General features: G+C 47.0%; 1 long non-coding RNA gene across 7 annotated transcripts in view; it reads right to left on the bottom strand.

Annotated features, from left to right (window-relative positions):
• Window positions 1-16763, bottom strand: part of LOC108593822 (uncharacterized) — a 41630-nt gene extending 24867 nt beyond the window's left edge. For 5 of the 7 annotated variants that reach the window (XR_013523612.1, XR_013523623.1, XR_013523613.1 and 2 more), the window contains exon 1: window positions 3692-3803. This is a non-coding gene — a long non-coding RNA (uncharacterized LOC108593822). Of the gene's footprint in view, window positions 1-1406; window positions 2006-3691; window positions 3804-9514; window positions 9593-16616 lie in introns of those variants that run through there. The other 2 variants (XR_013523619.1, XR_013523616.1) reach the window with 2 other exon arrangements.
• Between the last annotated feature and the right edge of the window lie 2624 nt (window positions 16764-19387).

Genomic DNA, 19387 nt, shown 5'->3' with positions numbered 1-19387 from the left:
TGCATCTCGGCTCTAACTGTCCAAATCCAATTGTCTGTTAGTGCCCACCCAAAGCTCCATTCCTCCCTGGCCTCTGATTCTCCCCCAGCCCCTCCAGATTCCTGAGCCCCTCATCTGCCCCTCTCTTTCAGCACTGACCAGCTTCATCCAGTCCTGGAAACAGCCAGGTCTGTTCTTTAGTCACAGAAAGAAGTGACGGCAGCTGGGAGCACTGGTATTGTCTAGGGAGGTGCAGGTGGATTGTCTAGGGAGGTGCAGCAGGGAAAGCCCCTTTGCAGAGGCAGTGGGAGCCCCAGGATAGGGCAACAAGGAGCCAGGCTGGGTGCGAGCTCTATGTATTGGAGGAGATGGGCAGCTGGGAGTGAGGAGGGAGAAGCCACATGGGATAGATGGGAGAGGTGCCAGAGGCCAGGGCTTCCAGGGACTCAGGACCACTCACCCCGGGCATCTGAAGTGAGGGTGTCGTGACTGGACTTGGCATTTGTGGCAAGCATTGACACCTCTCTGGGGCAGGCTCACTTTGGGGAGGAGAACGGTAGAGAAAAGTGGCTGGGAGTGGGTTCAAAAGCCAGCCACTGTGTGGGTGCAGGTGGCAGACATCCGCGACTGGTGCCAAGGTGGAGGCCGTGCAGAGGGACAGGTGTGGGCAATGTCAGACAGAGCTGGAGGTGGACAGTGAGATCTGAGGTGGGAGTGGGGAGTGCCAAGCATTTCCTACCAGCTGAGGCTTGATCAGTTCTAGAGGCAAGTGAGCGGTTACCAGGATGCACAGGTGAGTGAGTGGGGCATTTACTAGGCAGACAAGTGTGTGTTTACCAAGGTGAACAGGAGTCGAGGTGTGTGTTTACCCAGGTCAGTAGGTGGGGCAGCGGGCCATTTCCTGGGAGGCCAAGGGGATGGTAGGGCACTGGTGGCTCTGTTCAGATCCCCTTTAGGGGTCAGCCTACTGGTCCCGAGCTGCTGACGCCCCTTGGTGGCTCAGGGCTGCCCTGATCTTGGAGAATTGTCCTGGGGAACAGGAGCCACCCACACAGCAGCCCTCCAGACCCAGAGGCAAAACCCTAACAATGTCTGAGGCATCCTCGTCCCCGCTTTGCCGAAAGGTGGTTCTGATCTGTGAAGTTCTCGGTGTCTGCCCCAGCGCATCCATGTGGAATGACGGAAACTGGCCTCTAAGAGAGACAGTCTTCTGCTTGGCAGTCCCCACTCCACCACCCAGTCCTGTCCTGCTTCCATGGTGTCCAAGCATCTCAGTTTTCTCAAGACTAAGGAATTTCCTGGGAAGCAGGGCTTTCAGCACCAAAACCTGGGAAAGCCCCAGGCAAACCAGGATGGTGTATCCCCCTAGGTTTCTATTGTGTCCCCCAAAGAGATGCCCAAGTCCTAATTCCTCATACCTGTGAATGTGAACTTTAGAAACTTGTTTATTTAGGTCTTTTCGGATGTAATTAACATTTAAATTAATTAGCTGGGCATAGTGGTACACATCTGTGGTCCCACATCTACCCTGGAAGCTGAGGTGAGAAGATTGCTTCAGCCCAGGAGGTTGAGACTGCAGTGAGCTGTGGCCACATCACTGCACTTCAGCCTGGGCAATAGAGCAAGATTCTGCCTCTTAAACAAAACAAAGCCACGACAGCAAAAACCACGTAAACTAAGACGAGCTCATTCTGGAGTTGGGTAGGTTCTTAGTCCATGAGACCGATGAAGTCCTCAGAAGAGGAGAGCTGCAGGAGGCCATGTGACGACGCAGGTGGAGATGGGAGTGGGCATCTGTGACCCAAGGAATGTCAGTGGGTCTAGCAATGCCAGATGCTGAGAGAAATGCATGGGGCAGACTGTGCCCTGGAGCCTTCAGAGAGCACGGCTCTGCTGACACCCTGAGGGTTCCTGACCAGAGGTGTGAACAGGTAAGCTCCTGTTGGAAACCATTCCGAGCTCAGCACCACCGGAACGCATGCAGCACAGACTTCCTTGCTCTCCTGAGCACATGTTCAGCAACAGCCTGAGAACAAGAATTCTCACTTCAGGCTTTGCTTCTAGGGAACTCGACCTCAACAGTGGGTCCCTGGTGGGCGGCCCTGGGAAGCCCACCTGAAGGACAACACTCCGAAATTGGCTCCTGCACCGGCGGGATGGCAATGAGGAGCTGTCACTCTTCTGGTGTTTCTAGCATTTTGTGATGTCCTGTCCTTGTAGATGCCAAGGTGGCAGGTGGAGAATTGACCGCCCCAGCCTGGGTCACAGTGTGACAGTAAGAACTGTCCCTGGGGAAACTGGGATGGGAGACAGTGGTACAGTGCCCTGGGTACCTGAGAGGTGGGGAGGACACAGGAACTCCAAGAGCCACGGGACTGAGAGGCTGTTGCTAAGCACTATCAATTCCTGGAGGAGCAAACATGACAGATCCAGACACACTGATCAACAGCATGAAGCAGAGTGCCCCACGCCAGACCCCAGCTCGCACACGCAGAGCCTGGCCTACAGGTGGACAGAAATGAAGATGAGGCCCCAGGGGTTAGTGGGGCACAGCCGAACTCCAGGTGAGGCGGGGGATCTCAACCTAGACCAGGCTTGGCATCAAAGTGACAGCCCTGAGGGTGAAGGAGTGGGATGCTGATGTGTGCGGCGGGATATCTGAGTTGATGCCCTTGAGCACTTGGGTGTTCTGTTTCATTTTGTTTTGTTTTGGGGAGTTTATTTGACATGGAGTCTTGCTCTGGTGCCCAGGCAGAAGTGCAGTGGCATGATCATAGCTCACTACGGCCTCCAATTCCCAGGCTCAACTGATCATCCCACCTCAGCCTCCCAAGTAGTTGAGACTACAGGTGTGCACCAGCATGCTCTGCTACTTTTTAAAAAAAAAATTTGGAGATGGGGTCTCACTTTGTTGCCTAGGCTGGTTTCGAAATCCTGGCCTCAAGTGATCCTCCTAAATCCTTGGCCTCCTAAGATGCTGGGATTATAGACTACTGCATCCAGGCCTTTATACCTTTTATATATTTTTCTTGCTTTATTGCACTAAAACTTCCAGGACAATGTGAAATAGAAGTGTCATGGATATCCTTACTCTACTCTTGATTTTAGGTACAAAATGACCAATGTTTTGCCAGAAAGTATGACATTAACTATAGGCTAACTATAGATTATTAATAAAGTTGTTCGGCTGGGCGCGGTGGCTCATGCCTGTAATCCCAGCACTTTGGGAGGCCGAGGCGGGTAGATCACGAGGTCAAGAGATCGAGACCATCCTGGTCAACATGGTGAAACCCCATCTCTACTAAAAATACAAAAAAAAAAAAAAAATTAGCTGGGCATGGTGGCGCGTGCCTGTAATCCCAGCTACTCAGGAGGCTGAGGCAGGAGAATTGCCTGAACCCAGGAGGCGGAGGTTGCGGTGAGCTTAGATCGCGCCATTGCACTCCAGCCTGGGAAACAAGAGTGAAACTCCATCTCAAAAAAAAAAAATGGAAACAACTAGTACAGACTTTCAGAAGGGGAAACTCTTCTCATACACTATTGGTGGGAATGTCAGTGTCTACACACACTACGAAGAACAGCTAGAAGTGCCTCAAACAAAGTAAAAACGCCCATTTCATCCAGCCATCATTCCATTCCTACGTGGAAGAGATACCTGCCTTACCCTCCGTACTGCAGTACTCACGATAGCCAAGATAGGAAATACACCTACCTGTTCTTCCATTATGAAGGGATGAAGAAACTGCAATATACATCCAGAGCAGAATATTCTTTAATCATAGAAATGGGTGAAATCTCGTCACTTGTGGCCACGTGGAAAAACCTGAGGAACATTATGTTAAATGAAATAAGCCAGGCAGAGAAAGGCATATACTGCATGATCTCATGCACGTGAATCTGAAACAACTTGACCTCACAGGAGCAGAAAGTTCAATAGTGGTTACCAGAGGCTGTGGGGAAGGGGCGCCTAGGCAGGGCTTGGTCATGGGTACAAAGTTACACTTAGAAAACAGATCAGTCCTGCCCTTTTCTATAGCAGGGTGACCAGGGTTAATATTGTAGTGAACTTTCCAAATAGCTGGAAAGGATTATGAGTATCATCTCCACAGACAAATAATACCTAGAGGACTTCACAGATGCTAAATATTGTGATCCGATGAATATGCTAGGTGTACGCATATCAAAATGGCCCCTGTATCTTCTAGTTATATACATATGCTCTAGCGTAATCGCTTTATAAAAAAAAAAAAGAATACCAATGACGCTAAAATTTACATGGAACCATGAAACACCCTGAATTTCAAAGCAACCCTGAAAACACAAAGTACATGGAATGCATCACTGTCCTCCATTTGAAATTATATTGAAAAGCCAGTTATCTAAACTGTGAGGTATCTATGCATAGTACGGTACCCCACTATGCTTAGTCCTAAACCTCAATAACTTAATCAACAAAATTATTCGCCAGAACACTACAAGCAATAGCTTGAAACTGAAAGGACCTGGCGGTGCTTTACATCCGTCCAGAGGAGCCTGTTCTATAATCGGTATACCCCGATAATCCTTACCACCTCTTGCCCTCAGCCTACATACCGCCATCTTCAGCAAACTCCTTAAAGATCGTAGAGTCAGCAGAAGTATCATAAAACATTAGCTCAAGGTGCAGCCAATGAAGTGGGAATAAATGGGCTACATTTTCTAAATGAGAAAAACTACACAACAGCCTTTCTGAAATCTAAAGGCCTAAGGTGGATTTAGCAGTAAATCAAGAATAGAGAGCTTGATTGAACCAAGGCCATTAAGCATGCACACGCCACCCGTCACCCTCCTCAAACATCACACAAAAGTACATTAACAATAAGCCACTACACACTGATACAGAGGGGATAAGCTGTAACACGGTAAGCGTACTGGAAAGTGCGCTCGGACGAATCAAAGTGTAGCTTAAACTAAAGCAACCAGCTTATACCTGGAAGATCTCACAACAGATGATCACCTTGAGCTAACTCTAGCCCAAACCCCCATACAACTATACTACTTAAATGCAATGACCAAATCATTTACCTATTACAAAGGTACAGGCGACTTTAGGCGCAATAGACATAGTACCGTAAGGGAAAGACAAAAACCTAATAAAGCATTAAAAAGCAAAGATAAACCCTTCTACCTTCTGCATAATGAATTAACTAGAAATAACTTTATATGGAGAACTTCGACAATGCCCCCCGAAACCAAGCGAGCTACCCAAGGATAGCTAAAAGAGCACACCTGTCTGTGGCAAAATAGTGGGAAAATCTATGGGTAGTGGTGAGAAACCTACCGAGCCTGGTGAAGCTGGTTGTCCAAGACAGAATCTTAAATTTACTTAGAGAACCATTTAATCCTCCCATAAATTTAATTGTGAGTCTAAAGAGGGACAGCTCTTGAGACTCTAGGAAATAACCTTCAATAGAGAGTAAAACATCCCACTACCATAGTTGGTCTAAAAGCAGCCATCAATTAAGAAAGCATTTAAGCTCAATACTTACTCTTAATTCTATTCATCCCACTGAACTAAAACACACTGGACTAATCTATTACTTAGTTGAAGCAATAATATTAATGTAAATAACATGAAATTATTCTCCCCGCATAAGCTTATCTCAGACTGAAATAACTAGTTAGTGAACAGCCCAATCGTTACATACTACAGCTTAATTTACCCATTAACTAAACTGTTAACCTAACACAGGCATGCACCCAGGAAAGATTAAAAAAAGTAAAAGGAACTGGACAAACTTTACCCCTTCCTGTTTACCAAAAACATCACCTCCAGCATTATCAGTATTAGAGGCACTGCCTGCCCAGGGACACGTTTAATGGCTGCAGTACCCTGACCGTGCAAAGGTAGCATAATCACTTGTTCTCTAAATAAAGACTTGTATGAATGGTCACACGAGGGTTTAACTCTTACTTTTAATCAGTGAAACTGACCTATCCGTGAAGAGGCGGATATACCTAAATAAGACGAGAATACCCCATGGAGCTTCAAATTGATAATACAAACTAATACTTTAAAAACCCACAGGTATTAACCTACTGTCAATGTATTACAAATTTTGGTTGGGGTGACCTCGGAGTACAGTACAGCCCCCAAAAGACATATACCAAGACGTCACAAGTCTAAGTAAATCTACACTTACTGACCCAATAACTTGATCAACGGACTAAGTTACCCTGGGGACAACAGCGCCATCCTATTCTAGAGTCCATATCGACAACAGGGTTTACGGCCTCGATGTTGGATCAGGACATCCTAGTAAAGGTTCATTTGTCCAACGATTAAAGTCTTACATGATCTGAGTTCAGACCGGAGAAATCCAGGTGGGTTTCTGTCTATTAAATATTCCTCCCAGTACAAAAGGACAAGAGAAATAGGGCCTGCTTCACAAAGCGCCCTCACAAATCAGATGACTATTATCTCAATCTCACAAGTTGCCACTCATACCCAAGAACAGGGCTCGTTAAGACGGCAGAGCCCGGCAACTGCATAAAACTTAAATCTTTATGATCAGAGGTTCAATTCCTCTTCTTAACAACGTGTTCATAGTCAGTTTACTCCTACTAGTTATTCCTGCCCTCATTGCTCTAGCATTCTTGACACTCATAGAACGAAAAATCTTAGGCTATATGCAATTCCACAAAGGCCCTAACACCGTAGGCCCCTACGGAACACTCCAACCAATTGCCGACGCAATAGAACGTTTCTCAAAAGAACGCCTACTACCCACCGCATCTACCGCAACTCTGCAGTAACTGCCCCAACCCTAGCCCTCTCCATTGCCCTCCTTTTGTGAACCCCCTCCCTAAACCATATCCCCTAATTAACTTCAACCTAGGCCTCCTATTTGTACTAGCAACATCAAGTCTAGCTGTCTACTCAATCTTAGATCTGGATGAGCACCCAACTCAAACTATGCATTAATCGGCGCATTACAAGCTGTAGCTCAGACAATCTCATACGAAGTTACTCTAGCTATTATTCTACTATCAAACCTACTAATAAGTGGTTCGTTTAACTTACACTCACTCATTACAACACAAGAACACTCCTGACTGCTACTCCCATCATGACCCCTGGCCATAATATGATTTATCTCCACATTAGCAGAAACTAACCGGGCCCCCTTCGATCTAACAGAAGGCGAATCAGAACTAGTTTCAGGTTTTAATACTGAATATGCTGCAGGCTCATTTACTCTATTCTTCATAGCAGAATATATAAATATTATGAAAATAAATGCCCTAACCACTACTATCTTCCTAGCAGCACCCTACAACATAACTATGTCAGAACTCTACACAATTAACTTTATAACCAAAACCCTTCTATTAACTACTCTATTTTTATGAATTTGAACAGCATACCCTCGATTCCACTATGACCAACAAATATATCTTCTATGAAAAAACTTCTTACCACTTATACTAGCACTATGCATATGGTATATTTCAATACCCATTCTTACATCCGGCATTCCACCCCAAAGATAAGAAATAGGTCTGACAAAAGAGTTTCTTTGATAGAGTAAATTAAAGAGGTTTAAATCCTCTTACTTCTAGAACTATAGGAATTGAACCCATACCTAAGAACTCAAAATTCTCCGTGCTACCTATTACACCACATTCTAAATAGTAAGGTAAGCTAAATAAACTACCCGGGCCGGGCGCGGTGGCTCAAGCCTGTAGTCCCAGCACTTTGGGAGGCCGAGGCGGGTGGATCATGAGGTCAAGAGATCGAGACCATCCTGGTCAACATGGTGAAACCCTGTCTCTACTAAAAATACAAAAAATTAGCTGGGCATGGTGGCGCATGCCTGTAATCCCAGCTACTCAGGAGGCTGAGGCAGGAGAATTCCCTGAACCCAGGAGGCGGAGGTTGCGGTGAGCCGAGATCCCGCCATTGCACTCCAGCCTGGGTAACAAGAGGGAAACTCCATCTCAAAAAAATAAATAAATAAATAAAAAAGGTATCGGGCCCATACCCCGAAAATGTTGGTTTAACCCTTCCCGTACTAATATCAACCCTCTAGCCCATCTTATTATCTCCCTCACTATTCTAATAGAAACGATAATTACAACTTTAAGTTCACACTAATTCCTCATCTGAATAGGCTTAGAATTAAATATGTTAGCTATCATACCAGTACTAGCTGAAAACACAAGTCCCGCTCCAAGGAAGCATCCACTAAGTAAGTATTTCCTAATTCAAGCAACTGCATCCATAATCCTCTTAATAGCCATTTTCCTCAACAATCTAATTTCAGGACAATGGACAATTAACCCATCCCTTAATCAAATTTTATCTACAATAATATTAATTGCCCTAGTAATAATACTAGGGTAGCTCCCCCCTCACTTCTGACTTCCAGAAGTGACCCAAGGCATTCCCCTAATTCCCGCCATACTCATTCTTACATGGCAAAAACTAGCCCCCTGCATCGATTATCTTCCAAATCTTCCCATCAATCAATATAAATATCCTCTTAATAATCTCAATCTTATCCATTATATTTGGTAGCTGAGGGGGACTTAACCAGACACAACTGTGCAAAATCCTAGCTTACTCCTCACTCATATGGGATGAATGACAACAGTAGTACACTACGACCCAAATATTACCAGTCTGAGCCTACTCATCTGTATCTTCTTAACAGTCTCCACATTCCTAAGTTTTATCTAAACTCAAATGGAACAACCCTATCACTATCACACACCTGAAATAAACTCACATGAATAATACCCATAATTCCAATAATAGTATCTTTAGGAGGTTTACCCCACTACCAGGCTTTTCTCCTAAATGAGCTACTATACAAGAACTTACAAAAAACGACAACCTCATTTTCCCTCTTCTCATAGCTATATTAACACGAATAAACTTATATTTTTATGTAGGCCTAACATACGCCATCTCAATAACAATATTTCCCACATCCAATAATACAAAATTGGCAATTGAAATATATAAAGCCACCACCACTTCTATCTCCACTTATGATTTCTTCCGCCTTTCTCCTACCTATAACCCCGCTAATACTAATAGTCTAGAAATTTACTTTAATAAGACCAAGAGCCTTCAAAGCCCTTAGTAAGTAAATTGTACTTAATTTCTGCACCACTCTAAGGCTGCAAAACTTTATTTTGCATCAACTGAATGCAAATCAATTACTTTAATGAAGCTAAGCCCTTCCCAGATTGATGCGACTTTAACCCACAAAAATTTAGTTAACAGCTAAACAACCTAATCAACTGGCTTCAATCTACTTCTCCCGCCAGTCAGGGAAAAAAGGCGGGAGAAGCCCCAGCAGGGTTGAAGCTGCTTCTTTGAATTTGCAATTCAATATGATAAATCACCTCAGAGCTGGTAAAAAGAGGGCTACTCTTCTGTCTTTAGATTTACAGTCTAATGCTTACTCAGCCATTTTACCTCCTACCTATGTTCATAAATCGCTATTTTCAACTAACTATAAAGATAGCGGAACACTATACTTACTATTTGGCGCATGAGCAGGGGCAGTAGGAACAGCCCTAAGCCTCCTAATTCGAGCAGAACTGGGTCAACCAGGAAGCCTAATAGAAGATGACCATGTTTATAAAGTTACTGTCACCTCTCATGCATTTATTATAATCTTTATAGTAATACCAATTATAATTGGAGGTTCTGGAAACTGACTTATTCCTCTAATAATTGGTGCTCCCGATATGGCATTCCCTTGAATAAATAATATAAGCTTCTGACTTCTTCCCCCAATCACTACTTCTTCTACTTGCATCCTCAACTCTAGAAGCTGGCGCTGGAACTGGTCGAAGAGTTTACCCTCCCTTAGCAGGAAATATGTTGCACCCAGGAGCCTCTGTATATTTAACTATTTTTTCACTTCACTTATCAGGTATCTCCTCTATTCTAGCGGCTATTAACTTTATTACAACAATTATTAACATAAAACCTCCAGCCATAACCCAATATCAAACACCCCTCTTCGTCTGATCCATCAGTTCCTCTACTCCTCTCCCTCCCAGTTGTAGCTGCCGGAATCACTATATTATAACCCATCGCAGCCTTAATACCACTTCTTCGACCCTGCCGGTGGCGGTGACCCTATTCTGTATCAGCACCTATTTTGATTTTTTGGTCACCCTGAAGTATATATTCTTATTTTACCAGGTTTCAGAATAATTTCACATATTGTAACATATTACTCCAACAAAAAAGAACCACTCGGATACAGGGGACTAGTAGGAGCTATAATATCTATTGGCTTCCTAGGGTTTATCATATGAGCCCATCATATATTCGCAGTAGGAAGAGATGTAGACACAGGCGCATATTTCACATCAGCTCCTATAATCATTGCTATGCCCACTGGAGTAAAAGTTTTTAGCTGATTAGCTACACTACATGGCGGCAACATGAAATGATCTCCCGCAATACTATGAGCTCTAGGTTTCATTTTTCTTTTCACCGTAGGTGGATTAACAGGAATCGGACTAGCCAACTCATCATTAGACATTGTCTTACATGACACATACTATACAGTAGCCCATTTCCATTACGTTTTATCTACAGGAGCAGTATTTGCTCTTATAGGAGGCTTTATTCACTGATTCCCATTATTCTCAGGTTATACACTTGACCGGACCTATGCTAAAGTTCATTTTACCATTACATTTGTAGGTGTAACTTTAACTTTCTTTCCACAGCATTTTCTTGGCTTATCCGGAATGCCTCGACGATATTCAGACTACCGCGATGCATACACTACATGAAACATCATCTCATCTGTAGGCTCATTCGTCTCACTAACAGTAGTTATTCTAACAATTTTTATAATTTGAGAAGCCTTCTCCTCAAAACGAAAAGTTTCAACCATTGAGCAGCGATCTACCAACCTAGAATGACAGTATGGCTGCCCTCCTCCTTATCACACATTTGAAGAGTCTACTTATGTAAAAGCTCTAAGCGAAAAAGGAAGGATGTGAACCCCCCAAAATTGGTTTCAAGCCAATCCCATAGACCCTATGACTTTTTCAATAAGATATTAGTAAAATAATTACATAACTTTGTCAAAGTTAAATTACAGACTAAAAATCTATATATCGTAATGGCAACACCAGCTTAGTTAGGCTTAGAAAACGCTACATCCCCTATTATAGAAGAACTTGTTGCTTTTCACGATCACGCCCTTATAATTATTTTCCTAATTAGCTCGGAGAGTCCCAGGTCTCCCGCTTCACCGCGGCCTCTGGGCCAGGCGCTCCTATACGCTGGACGCGGGTCGCACACCATTCCCGGCCAGGGTGCGGACGCTGGGGCGGCCAGGATCCCACAACCGCCGCCACGCAGACTACCGGGGCCCAGAGGCCCACAAGGAGTCAGGGCCCAAATGCGAGCGGTGGGGAAGGAGCAGGGAGGCCCGGAGGGTTCCCGGGGCGGGGAGGTCCATGCCCCGCCACTTACCGGGAGACCAGCCTCCTGCTCCCCCATCACAGGGAAGCCACCACTGCTTCTCCGAAGCTCGCTGGGACGGCGCAGCCACTTCTGGACGCCGTCGCTTCTGCTGGGACGTCGACTTCGCTTCTGCTCACTAGGACTACGCCCCAGACTCTGGCCGCCGCTTTCGCTCGGAGCCACATCGCCGCTGCTTCCGTTCGCTTCAACGACGCCACGGCTCCTGCCCGGGCCCCGCGGAAAGCGCCGTCTCGGCTTCCGTAGAGGCGCGCACGCCGGCAGCGTCCCTAGCGACTGGCTGAAGCACCACCCCTTCTTAAAGGGGCCGCGGCGCAGCCTGCACAGGAGCAGCTTCGCGTTGCGGCACCGGCTGAGCCTCTGCCCAGCCCCAGCGGTGGACGAAAGGCCCCCAAGTCTCTCCTCCCGGCTCTAGGGCCCTAGAGATCACAGGAGTGGAGCCCTGTGACCCCAGCCCCGAGATCGGCTCCCTTTGCCTGGGGAGCTTCCAGGGCCTGCCCCTGCCCTCCTCTGGACCTCAGCTTCACGATCCGCAAAGGAAGCGGCCTGGCCGGAGCTGTGGGGTCCCTCAAGCGCGGCGCCTCAGGATGCAGGGCGGGCTCCCTGGTCCCTCTGCAGACGGGGCCCTTAGAACCACGGAAAGCTGGGGGCTGCAGGGACAGTCCAGCAGGGAGGCCTCCCCGGCTTCCCTGTCCGCATCCGTCCTGTGGGAGCCCGGGGGCCTCACCGGGGCTGCCTGGGTCACCCGGCTCCCCAGGAGGCAGGCAGGGGCCCTGGGGTCCAGCCCTGCCGCACCTCAACTCCATCCGAGGTCAGCGCCCGGAGGGGCCCTGCGGACTGGACCCAGCCCGCCCCTTCCCAGGGAAAGGGACCCGCATCGCATCTGTCTCTGTGACACCCACGGGAGGGCCGTGCTGGCCTCCCGGGGATCTGGGGCGAGGCGGGGGAATCCCAGCCACCTGGCCATCATGCTGAAACCTCGTCTCTACTAAAAATACAAAAATTAACCGGGCGTGGTGGCGCCCGCCTGTAATCCCAGCTACTGGAGGGGCTGAGGCAGGAGAACCGCTTGAACCCGAGGAGGAGGTTGCGGATCTGGGGTCACTGCAGTCTCCGCCTCCCAGACTTAAGCAATTCTCCTGCCTCAGCTTCCCGAGTAGCTGGGATTACAGGCACCCGCCACCGTGCGTGGCTAATGTTTGTATTTTTAGTAAAGACAGGGTTTCACCATGTTGCCCAGGCTGGTCTCAAATTCCTGACCTTGTGATCTGCCATCTTGGCCTCCCAAAGTGCTGAGATTACAGGTGTGAGCCACCTTGTCCGGCCGTGACAGGAGTTCAAGACCAGGCTGATCAACATGCTGAAACCAAGTCTCTACTAAAAATACAAAAATTAGCCGGGCATGATAGCACATGTCTGTAATCCCAGCTACGTGGGAGGCTGAAGCATGAGAATCACTTGAACCCAGGAGGCAGAGGTTGCAGTGAGCCGAGATGAAGCCACTGTACTCCAGCCTGGGCGACAGAGCGAGATTTCGTCTCAAAACAAAAGCAAAAACAAAATAATATTTAAAATGGTGAAGACAGAAAGAATGGTGGTTGCCAGGGGCTGGCAGAGGAGGGAACGGGGAGTTTGTATTTAACGGGTAGAGAGTTTTAGTCTTCCAAGATGAAAAGAACCATCTGGGCATGATGGCTCACACCTGTAATCCCAGCATTTTGGGAGGCTGAGGCGGGCAGATCACCTGAGGTCAGGAGTTTGATACTAGTCTGGCCAACATGGAGATATCTTTCCTCTACTAAAAATACAAAAATTAGCCGGGCGTTGTTGCGGATGCCTGTAATCCCAGCTACATAGGAGGCTAAGGCAGGAGAATCGCTTCAACTCAGGAGGTGGGGTTGCAGTGAGCCAAGACCCTGCCACTGCACTCCAGCTTGGGTGACAGAAGGAGACTCTGTCTCAGAAAAAGGGAAAGAAAAGAGCCATGGAGACGGATGGCGGTGATGGTTGTGTGACATTGTGAATACATTTAATATGTTTAATGTGACTCAACTCTGTACCTAAAAACAGTCAGGATAGTAGATTTTATGTTAAGTCTAAATTACCACAATATTTTTAAAATTGAAAGAAAATCAGGAGCAAAGATTTTACCAAAGCAATATGTGGATGGCAGGTGCATGAAAAAGGTATTTGACATCATTAGCCAATAGGGAAGTGAACATTAAAACCGCAATATTACTACGGACCTATCAGAATATTACCACAGACTTATCAGTGGCTAAATAAAACATCGCAGTAGTGCCAAACTGGATCATTTATACATTGCTGATGAGAATATATTTTCTATTATAAAGTATATCGAGTGCTGTTCTTGAATATACTTCAGTAGTTTCTTATAAACTCAACATGTACTTAACATACAATCCATCTTGGGCATTTATTCCAGAGAAATGTAAACTTACGTTCACATTTAAAAAACAAAAACAGGCCGGGTGTGGTGGCTCACGCCTCTAATCCCAGCACTTTGGGAGGCTGAGGCGGGTGGATCACAAGATCAGGAGTTCGAGACCAGCCTGACCAACATGGTGAAACCCTGCTCAACTAAAAATACAAAGATTAGCTGAGTATGGTGGTGCCCACCTGTAATCCCAGCTACTCGAGAGGCTGGGACAGGAGAATTGCTTGAACCTGGGAGCGGAGGTTGCAGTGAGCCGAGATTGTGCCACTGCACTCCAACCTGGGTGACAGAGCAAGACTTAATCTCAAACAAATAAACAAACAAAAAACCTGTGTTCATAGCAGCTTTGTTCACAATAGCCAAAAACTGCAACCAATCCCAACGATCAGTGGGTTAATTAGCAGCAATTCAGATGAACCTCAAGGGTATTATGCTGACTAAGAAAAGTCAGTCGCAAAAGATTCCATACCTACATTCCATATATAATCATATACTGATAATTCTGCATATATCAAAAAAAATCACGTAAAAAGATCCCATGTATATATTCTAGACATAGATTCCATATAATCATATACTAATGATTCCCTATATATATGTACACACACACACACACACACACACACACACAACCTTAATTTTATTTTGAGATGGAGTTTCACTCTTGTTGCCCAGGCAGGAGTGCAGTGGTGTGACCCAGGCTCGCCGAAACCTCTGCCTCCTTCGTTCAAGCCATTCTCCTGCCCTCAGCCTCCCAAGTAGCTGGGATTACAGGCACATGTCACCATGCCCAGCTAATTTTCGAATTTTTAGTACAGACAGGGTTTCTCCATGTCTGTCATGCTGGTCTTGAAAGCTCGCCCTTAGGTAACTCACCTGCCTTGGCCTCACAAAGTGTTGGGATTACAGGTGCAAGCCACCACGCCCTACCAATTGGTTTATTTTTTTGAGAGGGAGTCTCACTCTGTGGCCCAGGCTGGAGTACAGTGGCAAGATCTCAGCTGACTGCAGCGCCCACCTCTTGGGCTCCAGCTATTCTCCTGCCTCAGCCTCCCCGGTAGCTGGGACTACAGGAGTGCACCAGCAGGCCTGGCTAATTTTTTTTTTCTTTTCTTTTAAGTAGAGATGGAGTTTCACTATGTTGGCCATGTTGGTCTCGATCTCTTGACCTTAGGCGATCTGCCCACCTCAGCCTACCAAAGTGCTGGTATTATAGGTGTGAGCCACCATGCCCAGCCATATATAACTTTCATCAAATAAAATTACACAGGTGGAAACATTTTTGGGAGTGTGTGTGTGTGTGTGTGTGTGTGTGTGTGTGTGTTTTGAGACAGGGTCTCACTCTGTCACCCAGGCTGGGGTGCAGTGTTGCAATCATGGCTCAAGTGACCCTGCCTCGTTAGCCCCCTAGTAGCTGGAATCACAGGTGCACACCACCAGACCTTTTTTGTTTCTGTTTTAGATGGGGTTTCACCATGTTGTCCAGGCTGGTCTCGAACTCCTGACTTCAAGTGATCTGCCCACCTAAGCCTCCCACAGTGCTGGGATTACAAGTATGAGCCACCACACCTGGCCTGAAATTGTTTTTAAAAAATAGGCTGGGCAAGTGGCTCACACCTATAATCCCACCACCTTGTGAGGCTGAGGTGGGAGGATCACTTGAGGTCAGGAGTTTAAGACCAGCCTGGCCAACATGGTGAAAACCCATCTCTACTAAAAATACAAAAAAATTAGTCAGGTGTGGTGGTTCCTGCCTACAGTGCCAGCTACTTGGGAGGCTGAGGCAGGAGAATTGCTTGAACCCAAGATGTGGAGGTTGCAGTGAGCCGAGATTGAGCAACTATGCTCCAGCCTGGGTGACAGAGCAAGACTCCCTCTCAAAAAGTAAATGAATAATAAATAAATAAATAAAAAGTAGTGTGACTAATGATAATAACAATCATTTCTTCCATTCTATTAACATTCCAAGTACTGTGCTAAGAGTTCTTTACATCAAGTTTCACATTTTTATCTTCCCCATGACCCTATAAGCTGGGTATTACTACATCCACTTATAGATGAGGAAGATTAGGGGCCTGGAGACATTAAGTAAATCACACGAGGTCACACAGTCAGGAAGGGGCAGATCTCAGAGTTGCCTGGCTGCAAAGCTGGCGTCCCTTCCCCACTGCACCTTAACTGCCATCTTAGAGCTGGGTTTGAGGATGCCTCCCTGGTCTGGAGTTATTATGACATTTTCTTCTACAAAGTATGTTCCTGGTAAGCTGAACTGTTTATTTTCCACCTATTTATTTATTTTTCCTTTGAGATGGAGTCTTGCCCTGTTGCCCAAGCTGGAGTGCAATGGTGTGATCTCCGCTCACTGCAACTTTTGCCTCCTGGGTTCCAGCGATTCTGCTGTTTCAGCCTCCCGAGTAACTGGAATTACAGGCACGTGCCACCACACCCAGCTAATTTTTGGTATGTTTAGTAGAGACAGGGTTTCATCATGTTAGCCAGGCTGTTCTCGAGCTCCTGACCTTGTGATCCACCCACCTCAGCCTCCCAAAGTGCTGGGATTACAAATGTGAGCCATTGTGCCCAGCTACACTGATACTCCTATCCTTTGTCCATCTGTTTCTGATGGCAACAGAAACCTTCCCCTCCCAAAAACAATCACTGGGAGTCCACCTTGCGCAGAGGTAGGACAAGCTTCCATGCAGGTACGAGTGCTGCTGCACCCCCAACACCCGTGCATCCTCCTCCCTATCTGCCTTCAGTTTGCAGCCAGAGGAGTTTAGAGTGTGTCTTGCCCACACTTGACCCTGTATCTGCCTTGTGGGGTGACCTCCCTGAATGACCAGTAGCCTCCTTGACTCCCAACCGACTCGGAATGCAGGACGTTCCCAGCCAACTGCCCCTGTGACAGTTGGACTTAGAATCAGATTCATCTTCAACCGACCAAACCGGGCTGCTGGGCAGTTAAGACTCATTAAGTGAAAAAGTGGCCTGTGGGGCTGGTGCTTGGACAGCTTGGGGAGTGAATCTGACAAGCTGCCAGGGTCTCAGTGCCTATTGACCAGAACAGCTGCCCGAGCAGCCTAGACTCAGGCCTGGCTGAGAAGGATCAGAGGCTGACCTAGCTCTTGAGTGGGCAGCTTCCTGCTCCTACCCTTTCTCATCAAGACTCAGGCCCTGCTGTATAAACCACAACAACTCCAAATCTCCTGATGGCTTCAAGTCCATAGCACCTTCAGTGGAGAAGCTGGCAGGGGGTGACGACTGAGGCTCCACCTGCTGTTGGCCAGAGGCTGATTTAGATGCTCCTGGGGATGGGCAGGAGGTTTCCTTGTATCCAGATCACTTTTCTGGCATATCCTGTACTTAAATCTATCATGATCTCTTGTATCCATGAGCCATGAGCATGAGAAAAATACATTCAAAGTAGAGACCACTGTTGATATGCTCCTGGCAGGAGACCATGGGCCAGTGCTCATGTTTCCCAGGTTACACTTGTGTTCACCAGCTGCCTAAGGGAGACTGAGTCAAAGTTGGGCTTAGAAGGAGGGGTCCTTTTGGGTGGTGGGCACTTACAATACACAACAGGCTGATTGCACTGGGGATGTTACTCTAACAAGAGGAGGCAATTCAAGAAGGCAGCTGAGCTCAGTGGCCGAGGGCAAGGGGCAGGTGCCTGATGGCCTGGGCTCAGATGGCAGCTAGAAGCTGTGTAACCCTGGGAAAGAGACTGAACCCCTCTGTGCTCAGTTCCCTGCTGTGTGATGTGGAGATGTATGTGGGGCCTGCTTGTTAGCATTATGTTATGAAGCTTACTCTAAGCAGATCCAAATTAAGCCCGAAGAAGAATGACTTCATAAGTGCTACAAAAGTGTTCAAACAAACAAACTAAAAGAATGAGGCAGACAGGTAGCAGTGGCTGCCTCCAGAGAGGAAGCTTGGATGGCTACAAGTCATGGGGGGTGGAAGGTCAGTTTCCAGCCTTTATATGGGCAAGATGCTTTAAGACACGCCATCTCTTGTGACGCTCACATGAGCCCTGTGGGGCGTGCGGGGCCAGGCTGTATCCCGCATTTTACAGTTGAGGGCACTGAAATGTAGAGGGGCCAAGTGACTTTCCCAGAGCCACAAAACTGAGGAGGGCTGGGCCTGAGGAAGGTAGTCGGTTTCCTGGAGATGGATCCTGCCAGGGAGGAGGAGGGGTGTTTGCTTCCCTAAGGAGTGATGTGGCATGGAAGGGGACAGGGATTCTTTACTCTACAGGGTTGTTGTAACTCTAGCCTCCTGGTGTGACCAGAGGATAAGAGCAGGCAGGCATCCTCAGGTGTCCCCAATGCCCAGAGAAAGGGCAGCTTACCCCACAGTCAGCAACCGATGTGACTACAGCCACAACTGCAGGGGCCTCCCTCCCAGCCTCCCTGGTGTTGTCTTTTTTGGGGATGGGTCTTGCCAGGTGCTAGTAAGAAATTACAGCTTCAACCTCCAGGGAGAAGTTGGAAGCAAGCCCCTATCACCCTCTCAGGGTCTTGTCTCCATTTTGGGTGTGTTTGGAGTGTCTGGCTCAAATAAGCTGTGTGAGCAGCACCCCAAGTGTGATCTCCAAATCCCGCTTCCCACTTCAAGGAACCAGCCCACTCGGGTTAATGGCCAGCTTCAGGCATGAGGCAGGGGAAAGATGTGCCCAGAACAGATTGTGAACAGATAGCAGAAAGTTATCCAGGTGTGAACAGAGAGCAGAAAGTTATCCAGGTGTGAACAGAGAGCAGAAAGTTATCCAGAAGAGGCACGGTGGGTCATTGTCAACATCCATAAAGTAGACCCACGGTGGGCTCAGAGGTATCCCATACAGTAACATAACTTTGAGCTCACCCTGATAATAACTCTTCACCTTGGGAAGATGGCAGGCATCCAATCACCATCATTAAGCTACTAAATGAAAGGAAAGAAAACGTCTATGCTACTTTTTACTGAAATAAGAATCACACTCCCAGGTGAGCACCAGACATGTAAGAAAACACCCTTTAGAACATGAATGAATTTTAAAATAACATGAGCAAAAAAGCCAGACACCAAGAAATACATATTGACTTATTCTATGTATAATGTTCCAAACCTGGGGAAGTCTAAACAAATCATTGGCAGTCAGAACAGTTCCCTTTCCCAAGGAGGAGGTCGACGTAAACATGGCAGAGAAACTTCAGGGATGAACCAGAAACGTCTTCACTTGTAGCTTCAAGGAGTGAAGGGAGGGAGTGCCCTCTCACCCTCTCAGATGTTCTCTCCCAGACCCTTGATGTTGAGGGTCTCAAAAGAGGGTGCTGGCAATGGTTAGGTGTTCAGGGTTCTCATGAAGAAAAGCAAATGATAGACAGCGTCAAACTCAGTTCTGGGTTTGAGTCTGAATGTGACCCGCATGCTGAGAGAACCCAGCACACCTGGATAAC

Source organism: Callithrix jacchus, chromosome 1, assembly GCF_049354715.1.
Source record: "Callithrix jacchus isolate 240 chromosome 1, calJac240_pri, whole genome shotgun sequence".
NCBI lineage: Eukaryota > Metazoa > Chordata > Mammalia > Primates > Cebidae > Callithrix > Callithrix jacchus.
This window is presented reverse-complemented; position numbering and strand designations above follow the sequence as displayed.